The sequence below is a fragment of the Protopterus annectens genome, chromosome 12.part0, assembly GCF_019279795.1.
Source record: "Protopterus annectens isolate FY-2018-M chromosome 12.part0, PAN1.0, whole genome shotgun sequence".
NCBI lineage: Eukaryota > Metazoa > Chordata > Ceratodontiformes > Protopteridae > Protopterus > Protopterus annectens.
This window is the reverse complement of record NC_056746.1, coordinates 1,244,407,476-1,244,420,071: the sequence shown is the minus strand read 5'-3', so window position 1 is coordinate 1,244,420,071 and position 12,596 is coordinate 1,244,407,476.

The window sequence follows — 12,596 nt, the reverse complement described above, 5'->3', positions numbered from 1 at the left end:
TATGTTTGTCGGAACAGCACATTTTTTCCCTGGGAAAAAAATTGCTATTCTGACTGTTGGGTTTCTGGTGTTTTGATCGAATGGGTTCAATTATAACATTAGAAATTGTAAGACTTCGATGTTATAATATAGACCCCTGACTGACTGCTCATAATACTTCAGATCTAGAGTCCAATAACAAAAAAGTGGACATTATACAAATCATGATATCAAGGATGGAAGAGTGATTGTAAAAGGATAACATAGCATGACAAGCTGTGGTGAATCACTGTTTGCGTTAGGCTTATAGGAGTAGTGTCTATACTATGGGAACAACAGTTGCTGGTGCACACACTTTTATCCAGTGGTGCCAGTGCTGTATGATGATATCCCCCCACTTACAGATGGATCCAGCAGCAGCCGACTTCCCGTCATCTCTATTACAGAGATATAGTTGACTGTTGCAGTATGCACAGGGACACTAAATGAGAGCTTGTAGACATGTACAGTCCTCACACTAAATTGTGTGTCATGTGTGGAATGTCTATTCCAGTAAACACCAGTATTAACTGTATTTGCTATTGCAACTTTCCACTGTGTGACAGGGGACATAATAGGAGTTCACAGCCCTTAACCTCATGAAGACAGCACCATTTCCTTGATGTGATGCTTTACTTATTTTAATTTTTCCAAATCATTCTTTTTTTTTTTTTTTTGCATATCTTGTATGAGCATAGACCCCATTTCTAAGTCAGGGCATAAGTAAAGTTCAGGAAATTAGCATTCCTTCAGTCTTTGATGTTAGCCAAGACAGATCTCCTGAGCACCCACAATGTGCTCAGATTTGCCACCATTTGCAGTTCAAATGGGGTTACATGCATCTGTAATTTTTTTTATATTAGCTCTGTTTCTCCTTCTACTACTAGAACTCTCTGGTTATCTGTCTTTCACATTTCTCTTTTTTCTGCTTGCAAAACATGTTTTTAAGGCTTTGTGTCTCTCAGTATATAAGGCCCTGTAATTGCTAGGTGTTGCAGTCTGAATGATAAATATTACTTTTCTTCCATGACAACTCTGTCTGGTTTTCTTGCATCTATTTTCTGAACTGTTGGCAATAGGTGATCACACGTGGTATAAACTTCAGCATTTTTGATAATGCTTTGTGTTTTATGTTTCCATTGCTTCTTAACTACTCCTATATTGTAGTATTTGCCAAATCCCCAAGGCAACATTATTGTGCATTTCAGTATACAGTATACACAGAAACAAGACGTGACTGTTTTTAGTTCTGCTTTAAAGAACCTACATTTGTCCGTTTCTCCAACTTTTTCTATTGACTTTGTAAACAAACCTGCATGTAGCTCACTGTCTTGGGCTGTCATTATTAAACTTTCATCTTTTGGTTTTAATTCATCTCTTCTTAAATATTTCTAACTGTAGCACAGTGGTGCAGTGGTTAATATTGTCACCTCACAACAAGAGGTTCAATTCTTGGCTGGGGTGCCTTCTGTACAGAATCTGCATGTCCTCCGTGCATTTGTGTGGGTTTTCTCTGGGTACTCTTGTTTCCTACGACATTCAAAAGACATGTGTCTGGAGTTTCCCCCTTGGCCACTATTGAAAATAGGGTCTGTCCTAGATGGACTTTCATGGTTAATAAATGTTAAATAATTTCAAATCTGGGTCAACATGAGGTTGTTCCGTGAAGTTTTTCTTCACTTGCCACTATATTGTTGGACTTCCAATTTTCCTTCCTTCTCTTCTTGTCCTTTTCTTTATATTCTTTCTTCCTTTTTTATATGCTTTCATTTGCTGTCTGATTTTTGTCTACCGCTTCTGGTTTGATTTCCATTCCCACTTTTATTCCAAAATGCTTCTGCCAAACTAAGAAAAGATGCCATCTTAGATGTCTTCTCCTCATGCTCTATTACTTTGTTTGGATGTGCTGAGCTCAGCAAATATATATTCAGTCCCACAACTGCAGATCTATGCATGTCAGTTTTGAGGAGGCCCATACTTCATTTGGAGGGAGGGATAATATAATTGGCATTCATTGCGGTTGGGTAGCGTTCGAAAGACATGCATGCGTAAATGGGCGTGCCTTCATTGAAGGTTGGGTGTCAAGCTGGCACCTCAGCATTTCGTAAAAAAAATCTACTGACAATCATTAGCAGACCAGAGTTCCGCTGTGGCAACCCCTTACTGGGAAAAAGCCGAAAACACAAACAATAGCATTGTTTCATATAAATTAGTTAAAAAGTATGAAGCATTTTTCCTATTTTTGTGTCTAACTGATCTAATACCTTTTGGGCCCAGTCAATCACACCAAAGCTGTAAGTTAGAACAGGAAGATTAAATTGATTTATAGATTGGACTTTATTCCTAGATGTCAAGGCAGTTTTTAATATTAACTTTAGCCTTCTGTAATATTCCTTACTGAGTTTTGTTTATTTGTTCATGTTTTGCTGTTGGCCTTTCATCTATTCCCAAATAGTTATATACTCCCTCCTACTCACATTCCTGTCCTGTGCAGCTTCTGTACATTTATCAAGACAAATGTCATTTTATATAATCTGAGAAAGTTTTAACCACTTGTAGCTGTGCTTTCAGATTCTCATCTGATGAACTATACAATTTTAAATCGACCACAAAAACATATGGTTGGTCTCTGGGAGGTAAACTTTAGTCATAGCCTAATCTGTTAAGTAAACAGTTTAATGGGTCAAGGGCAAGACCAAATAACAGCTCCGACAAAGAATTACCATGGAATAGCCTACTTTGAATTTTTATCTCTGGGGTAATAATTTGCCCTTTATCACAGCTTAGCTGCAAAGTGGTTCACCACTGTTTTATAGTCATTGCAATCTAGCTGCTATCTAATACATCTGTAAGCCTTCCATTCTCCATGAATGTGGAATAATGTTGAATACTTGTTTTGTAATCTAGCCATACCCTTCTTCACTGTTTTACAGCTCTTTATTATGGCTTTAGTAACAGATGATCTTCTGTTACATATGAGCTTCTTTTATTACTTTTTATTCTATTGCCATAACTGATTTTTGTAGATGGCTGTAAACTCTGTCTACATCAATTCCAGTATATAATTTGTATATTGTCAGAAAACAAGTTATTTCTCTACAGTTCTTAGAATGGCTTGCAGGTTCAAACTTAAGTGGAGTATAATTTTTTTGTTGTTGTTAACCAGGATGGTGTCTGTTTGGGGTGCATGTATAAGCATTTCTTAAGAAGGGATAATCTTTGTGTAAAAATCTTAATATCTTAAGCCCAAAGTTAGGTACTGCATCTGAGACTGGTGTTTTCCCATTAGGAGCTTTTCTATATTTTTTCTCAGCTTCTGTGGCTGTTACATCATCCTGTTTCTTATCCCCTGCATTACAACTCCTCACTGTTTCTTTTAATTCTTCTGCCATTCAGGATCTTTTTTATGTTCAATAGGATCTGAATGAATACTTATCCAAAATATACCTAGTTCTTCTTTTTGGAGTTGTTTTTCTTCCTTTTACTTTATTTTCCAAATCTCTATAAAGCAGTTTGGAGTCTGACTGGGTCCAACATGTTGTGACAGTACCAGCTGTCTGGGGTCCATCATGTAGTGACAGTGACAGCTGTCTGGGGTCCATCATGTAGTGAGAGTGCCAGCTGTCTGTGTTCAATCATGTTGTGACAGTGCCAGCTGACTGGGGTCCATCATGTTGTGACAGTGCCAGGGCTTAACTTTCCACACTAAATCTTGGATGGTCTGTCATTTCATTTTTTTGTTTAATTTCTACCTGGCTAAGCTTCCTTGTTTTTCTTATGTTTTCTAATTTTATGTTTTGAATAGTGAAATTTTCCTTGTCTGGGTGTCCTTAGATGTATATCTCTTTGAATATCTTTGGGGCTGCATTTTTATTATTAAGGCTTCCTTCTTTGCATAAATATTACACCATATCAAATTTCTTGTTCTTTCCTATGTCTATATCCTTTTTTATAGCTTTCAGAAAACTTCTGCTTTTTGTATTTTATCTTTTCTTGCTTCCTCTGTCTCTTTTTTTGAGGCAGCACAATGGTTCTCTATCTATATAATGTTTTCCCTTGACTTGTTGCATTCATTTTCTTTTTTGTTTTTTTTTTTCGTTTTTTCTTGTGCAGGTAGCTTTTCTTTCTTATAATTTCTCTGTTATTCTTGCTATATAGCATTGTCTGGAAATTATAGACTTCCTGCATAATATTGACCATACAAAATGTATTTTTTATCCTCAATGGTTTATTTTATCATCCTTATGTCTCTTGCTTGGCCTGTCAGTCGATCTGTTTTTTTTTTTTTTTTGGACTACTTTTTTCGTCAACCAGGGGGCTTCCCCTCAGCCTGGCCTAACTCTGTGATAGGAATGTTTCCATGTCTTGGGGATTCAACATAGACTTTTTTTTCAGTCCTGGCACCAGTGCATATGCTAGTAGTGAACACATGTTCATCCTGGAACCTGGACATTTGGTCTTATTTTTTTTATTTTTTTACCTGTCTTTCTCCATGACATATAAAACATCATATATCAAAGTCTTCTTGGTGAGATTTTGTAAAAATAGGAGCCAACACATGAAGGAACTCACCAAGATATGAGGATGAATTCCACCAATAATACTCTCCTTTTCTTGCTGATTTCATCTCTCCATTTTGACCTGAATCTTTCCATTAAGGCTATGTGGAGTAGCATATGTCTTTCCAACAGACAGCAGAAAACAGATACACAAATTTGTAAGCATTCCACAACAAAGTCCATTTCCTTGAGATACCCAGAACCATTAATTGCAGCCATGTTGGTATTAATTTATTTTCAAAATTGTTGATCTGTGATACTAAAGATCCTTTGTCAGATAATTAGTTTTTTCTCAAATTCAAAACTTTTAGATAACCAGTCATTTAATCTAAATGAAGAATCATAAACAGTCTTATTACTCCCTCATGCATATTCATCATGGTTAAAATGGGTAACCATACCTTTTTGTAGATTCCCTTTAGGGTTCAGACTAAGTAACATGGAATTGCATCTTATATAGATAGAATTTTAAAACTTTTTTTACTTGAATAATAGTTAACATATTAAAGATCCATGGGATTTCATGAGGTATATGAATGGGATGAATATATTACTTTTTAAACTGTAGATGCCACTTGATTTGGGTTTGGAAATGTTTCATGAAACTTTAACAGAATATAGTTTTTTGAGTGATAGGGAGAATAAATTACTGGCTGAAATGATGGAAATTGTTGTGCCAATAATTTTCTGTATTTTGAAGTTGAGTACTACAAACAATTGAAGGAAGTGGCTATGGAGGCAGCATGTGCTTTCTTATATGCTAATATGGTACTATGGGATATGAAAAAGAATATTTTTCCACCCATTTTTTTTAAAGTTGGAAACTGTGCACTATTTGAACAATATGTTTTATATTATGGAATGATAATGATAAAATCATGCTAACAGTACAGAATTTCCTTATATTTACATATGATAGTGCCAGAGATGCTATGAATTATTTGGATGTGAAGATTTATAAAAAAGGAAATGTGGTTTTGTTCTAATATTTACAGAAAGCCAGATTTTTCAAACTCATTTACTCTTCCATAGTTGCCATCTCATGACACAAAAGAACGGTTTGGCCAAAGGACAGTTATTCAGGTTAGCTAGAATTATATCTGATGATAAAGATTTGTTCTTGGAATGTGGCAAGCTCATTCATATGTTTATTGAGAGGGGATATCTGAAGAAATATTTAGACAATATTAGCAAAAAAATTGCAAAGAAAAGAGGCACCAAATATTTGCCATTAGTGGTGCAGCGGTTAGCGTTATCGCCTTGCAGCAAGAGGTTCTCTGGTTTGATCCTCAGCTGGGGTGCCTTCTGTGCAGAGTCTGCATGTCCTCTCTGTGGTCGTGTGGGTTTCCACCGGGTACTCTGGTTTCCTCCCACATCCCAAAGACATGCTGTAGGTGGATTGGACACTCTAAATTGGCCCAAGGTGTGAGTGTGTGCCTTCTGTGGAAGGTTGGGCTGGCAACTCGACACCGTAAAACTCCACTGCTAATCATGAGCGGACAGGTATTCCACTGTGGCGACCCCCTAACCGGGAAAAGCCGAAAGAAGAAGAAGAATGGCTTTGGAATTTAATTTAGAAACTTCCTTTATTAAAGATATTATGAATAAGAATTGGAACTTTTTTTTTAATTTAATGAGATTTTTTTTTTAATTGATAGATGACACCTCCAAATTTATTCACAAGAAAGGGCAAAAATGTTAAAAGTAAATTAGAGAAGAGTAGCATTTTGCATAAAGAAAATAAGAATCCCACTAATGGCACTAGAACATGTAGCTGTTGCACACAGTATGCCTATATTTTAGAGGGCAGCAATATTTTACTTCCCTACAGGAGTGACCCATTACAGTTACTAGATTCAGGTAACTGCAGTGCTGTTTGTATAGTATATATTGTTGTTTGTCTAAGTGTGTCTCTTTCTATGTGGATAAAACAGAAATAATGTTTCTCAAAAGAATATATATATATATATATATATATATATATATATATATATATAAAACATTAAGAGAAGGTTTGACCTTTATAGGCACAGTTTGGAGTGCACCACTCAAGGTGGTTTTAAATATGTCATCTCAGAAAAAGTTCTAAGAGACCCTAGGGATAGACAATGGGAAACAAAAATGCAATATATAGAATTGTTATGGCAGTTATAACTAAATTCCACATGCCCACCAGGGTTAAATGAAGTTATTAGTATCAGCAATGTTTTAAAAATGTTTTGTGTTAAAGTTTGATTATTTTTGCACATTAATACTATAGGAAGTGATGTGTTTGTTTCACTTCTGACAGAAGTGATTTTTTAATGTATATTATGGTATGTTTTAACATTTATTAGTAAACTGCTCACGATGACACACTCCACAATGATAGTACACTCAAACAATGATAATTAAAATAGATGAACAAATGTAAGTTAGTTAAGCGCTTTCACCTAATCATATAGGCTTCTTCAGAACAGTTCTGAAGAAGCCTATATGATTAGGTGAAAGCGCTTAACTAACTTACATTTGTTCATCTATTTTAATTATCATTGTTTGAGTGTACTATCATTGTGGAGTGTGTCATCGTGAGCAGTTTACTATTAAATAATTCTTTTGCCTAGTACACACTGCGTTTCCTCTGTTTGTTGTAAGAGAAGATAGCGCAAGTGTGTATTCTTTAGTTTCTTCCTACGACTTTTCGTTCAGCATGTTTTAACATTTGCATATGAGTATAGCTTTATTTTATTATTTATTATATATTTATTGTTATTTTAATAGATACATATTGTTGTACATTGATTGTTCATCCAGAAGTGTTTAGTTAAAATTTCAGTAATTAGTGATGTAATTATTTAAAAGTAGGGTGGGGTGTTCACTTGCTTTTGGTTCTGATGAAGTCCTGTTAATCTTATGTATCAGGATGAAATTGCTTAACCAACATTAAAGTGCTTTTTGATATTTCAGACTTGTGTTCCTGGCTATCCTTTTGGTGGACACCATTTTGCTTTGTTGTTAATTATTTGCTGGTTGACATTATTGGATCACTGTTTTGGTTTCATTGTTATGCATGTGCTTAGAATTCTGAAGGTTCACTTTCACTGCCTAGATGCCTATGGTTGTGTAGTGCAATAAACTACAGGAACTAAATCAACATATTTGTCATCTATACAATGCTGGCAACATCATTCTACAACATGAAAATACCACTGGACTGCCAGACGTACCAGATTCAGCAGTGGTGGAACTGGGCAAGGAGTACTGGGATGTCAGACCTACTGTGCAAGAGATTTTGTACCACTTGTAAGCCTGCATGTGATACCTGGTGTGTCCTCAGAGGAGAGGGGTTGTACTGAGGGCAGGGGAATGCCACTTGACATCCATTGCAACCTCCATGATGTATGGGGTCACTGTCCACTATCTGGCCATGTCCCTACAGATGGCCCCATCAAGGCACTGTCCACTGGACACCACTAGGTGGAATCGATGTTGTAAAACTGAATGAGCCTGACTGGTTGGAACTGTGATGGGTGCTTACAACAGATGGACAGGAACATCAGCTTGATGAAGTGTACAGTAGTGACATCATTATGGACAGCTCTACCATTGCACTGTTTACCAGATTCAAGAAAACAAAGTGTGGAGCTGTATGAGCCTGACCAGCTGAGCCTGAGGGGTATACCCACTGGAGAGGCAGAGGAGCAACAGCCATAACTGCGGGTGGAAGCAAACATGGGGAATGTGATGGGTAAAATGGGCCCTGGAGTAGCATGGAACAGATGTGAAGCCTACCTCTTGACTCTGTGCCACAAATGTGGCCTATGTCATGAATGCAGTGGGCAATGACACCATATGTCATGGTGGTTGCAACTGATGTAAAGTGGCCCTCCACTACCCTCAGCATGAATGGATATTCCTGATCCCTATGCACCGTGTTAGTATGCAGGCATTGCAGAACCTAATATATGTCCTCACACATACTGATTTTCTATGACAGGGCATGACTGACATGTGTCTGAGTCTGGATCACTCTCCTGCATAGCCACCGATTGATGCCCTGAATGACTCTCTGGTCTGTGAGTGAATGGGAGTTTTAGTGGTGATGACCATCAACATGTGTTTCCCCATGTCCTGTGTGCATGGTCAGCAGTGACTGTACTGGACTGTCTCTCTGTGTGTGCACCCACTGATAGCCTTCTATGCACAGCCAAGCCACCACTAAACTTAGGGATGCAGGACAAGCACCAACACCCTGTACAATCATGTCTGTAGGAGGTAGCAAGCTCTCCACAGTTAATGTTGTTGACAGTTCCACTGTGTTATCGGATTGTGCTATGGATAAAAAATATCCCATTGTGTTGACACCCATGAAGGCAGAAAAAATCATATGGCTATGATGAAACATAAGTGATGCCACTCCACACTGCTCTACATGCACCAATACACAGCAAGAATGTACAAAGTTAAAGGATGCATACATGTTTGTAGTGCAGGTAATGTCTGCTGTAACCCGGAAATAAACAGAGGCTGGATATGTGTATGCTTACAATTGGTACAGCATTAACAGTTGTGAACCACTGTGCTGCCATATTGGCATACCAACCAGGTGTGTAGTCAACAGACACAAGTGGTGTCATCACTAGTCCAGTCCCACATCCATGCCTTCTGTTGGCATGCATGTGTAAGTGCTGTTCCTGAGCAAGGATAACATAAACAACTCCTCTTCTTTCTCTGTCAGGGTGGTCTGTGTGTAGATTCCTTCCTACAGCCATTCTGTCTCTGGTAATGGAATGTGCATTGTTCCATGCATGCAGGACTATATCAATCACACAGCATAAAATAAGACACAGCTCTCAGTAAACAACCAAAAACTCACAATATCAAAGGGCAGCAAGGAGATACTGACACAAAGCTCGATACCACCAGCAAGTTTAATTAACGTCCAACACTACTGTTGCTGCCCTTTGATATTGTGAGGTTTTTTTTTTTTTCCATAATAAATTTTTATTGAAATATATTTTCCAAAAACATTACAAAAATACAATAAACATCACACACATAATACACTATAACTACTACAAACCATTTATACAATATCTACATGAAATGCTTCCTATATTTAATATATTCCTAAAATCAGTATCATGCTAATATAATATTGAAGACCTTTTCCCATATTTTCGGGTTATTAATATTTTTGTTAGTTTGTTTCAGAAGTAATTTATGTGCTAGTATATGCTTTATAGCCACAAGCTTAAAATTATTCCATGATGTCTTATGTGGTTCTAGCCAATTTGTGGCTATATAGAGTTTCATCAGCAAAAAAATATTCATACAAATAATAGTTTGCGATCTGGAAAGCTCTCTTGGAGGAATGTGTAGAATCATAAATTCCCATGACAGTGTAGAACTTTGATAACCCATCTTTTGCAGTTGTACTTTAAGAGAGATATTGTGAGATTTTGATCATATCAGTCACCTTATACTGGACTTGTGCTGTCCTGTTATGGTAACCCATTACATTTACATCATTGACCAGGTCATGTTACACCTGATCCTGAAAGGTTTAGTCTTCCTTGTCCTTACTGAACATCTGCAACCAATGTGTGTGTAATGTCTGTATGACTATTGAACATCTGCATTCAATGTGTGGGTAATGTCTGTATGACTGCGTTTGCCTCTGTTGTGGTGAACTTCTCCAGCCTTTGATGCTCCTTTGGTCCCATGCTGGTACCTGTACACCTGTGGATGTAACTACCATTAGTACATGTTTGCAGATATGACCCCTGTCTGCCATCACTGTCCACCAGCCTGGCTGCAGCACTGCAGATAACATGTTACATGGCTGTTTTAATCACAGGCCAGACCACACTAACATGCCAGGCAGTTGCAGAGCATAGAATCATAGCTTCATAGGTTCACAGGTGTTTATAAAGTGAACAACCACAAGGGCCTTTTTAGGCCTAACCATGCACCTCAAATCTCTGCTAAGTTCTGGTAACCTTGATAAATGTAAGCTGGGACTTGGGAGGTGAAACATTTACAAGCAGGGGCCTGGGAGATGAACCATTTACAAGCTGCCTCTGTCCATTAGAAACACAGGTACTAAACCAGGGATGAATCTTCTGTTTCCCATCCAGTTGTCCAAGTTACAGTTGAATTGGGTTAGGGAGAAACTCTGCTTCACATTGATGGGGAGCCTGTTTCAGAGAAGGGGTAGTCTCTGGGATACATACTTATCTCTCCAGCAAGTCCTAGTTATATCACAGACAAGGTTTACATCTTTAGAATGTGTAATTCTCATGCAGTTTGTTTTGTGGATATGCAAAAAATCCATTAGAATGTGGTCTGACAATACCTTGTATGCCAGGCAAAGATCTCCCCTCAACAGCCAGTAGGAGATAGAATATAGGAACATGGGCCTTGAGGTAGACTGCATAGGACATGTTACTTATGGCCTGTATTTGTTTAGTGAGGAACCTCTGTGGATGTTCCAGTTGTTGGATATACCTGGTTAGGTACACACCAAAGGGGCATTGTACTCAATGATAGGGCTGATGAATGCCGAATACAGTGGAACAATGACTTTCTTCGACCCATTTGCCATAACTTTGTTTATAAGTTACCTGACATAGAATAATTTCCTCACTACTGTAGACATGTGATGGTCCAAGGCTAGATTACTGTCTATGTGTGTCCCCAAGTCCCTGACTCCTGGGTCAGCTCTTAGGGGTGCGTTGTCAATATGATAGCTACCAGGGGTGGATGACTTCCTGAAGGATACTATTATGCACGTCTTGGCATTTAGTTTTAGTCCATGGCTCTGACACCAGTTGTTTTCCTGTGTCAGCCCTTCCTGGAGAACATTTGTGTCAGTGTGGGATTCAATGACAGCTCCTAATTTGAAATCATCTGCAAATTTAGTCAGTCAGAAGCCATTGACATTGGCCTTGACTTAACAGAAGTAAATGTCAGAAAGGAGCAATGCAAGGACCAATGCCTGATGGACTCCACTTGTGACTCACCTCTTTGTAGAGCCGAACTCCCCAGTTCTAACTCCTGGGTCCTGTCTGTGATCCAGCTGGCTATCCACTAGGTGACATAAGGGTTTGTACCTAACCCCTTTAGTTTGTCAACAAAGCTTGAGTGGGGTATTGTGTCAAATGCCTTGGTCAGGCAAGGTAGGCAATATGAACCATTTTGCCTTCATCTATTGCTTACGTGACCTTCTCAAAGAAGTCTACCAGGCTGAGTAGGCATGACCTGCCCTTGATGAAACCAAATTGAGTTGGGTCCAGTGTTTGGTTCTATATAGCAATCCTATTTTTTGTGAGTTCTTTTTAAATATATTGTTCTGTATGCAGAGGCCATATTTGAGGTAATCATGTATTGTAACCTCCAACAGTTTTGTATGAGACACTACTTCAATTGGAGTCTTGTTTAGGGATGTGATTTTAAAATTATGTCTCTTGTGGTTAAGGGATTTAGGGAAAAAATAAAAGTAGCTTGGTTTTTCTTTAGGTTAAAAAAAAGTTAGCTGTTACAAAGCCAGTTTTCCATAGAGTTAAAGGCACGTTATGTAATCTTTTCTAAGTTTTTGAGAGTGGAGTTGTCTACAAGCAATACAAGGAATGTTTATTGTATAGAAGTATGAATATTGTTTATAAAGATATTAAATAGAAGAAAACCAAGGATAGAGCCTTGAGGGACACCAATATTTATAGGTAGATAAGGGGAAAGGGTGGAATTCAATTTGATTGTCTGATAAAGCTTTGACAGGTAACTATTAAACCACTGCAGAGTAAATTCCCATCATGGACAGTTATTTTATGAGTTTTTTTATGAGACACAGTGCTGAAAGCTTTTGATAAATCTAGGATTAAGGACAATGTGAGTTTACCTCTATCCCTGTATTTCTTTATGTTATCTGTAAAAGTTTGGAGGACAGTTGTTGTGCTATGGGCAAGTCTGTAAACTTGCTGGGTATTGGTTAGTAGTTGTTCCTTTAAGAGATGCTGGAGTGATTACAGACACATTTTC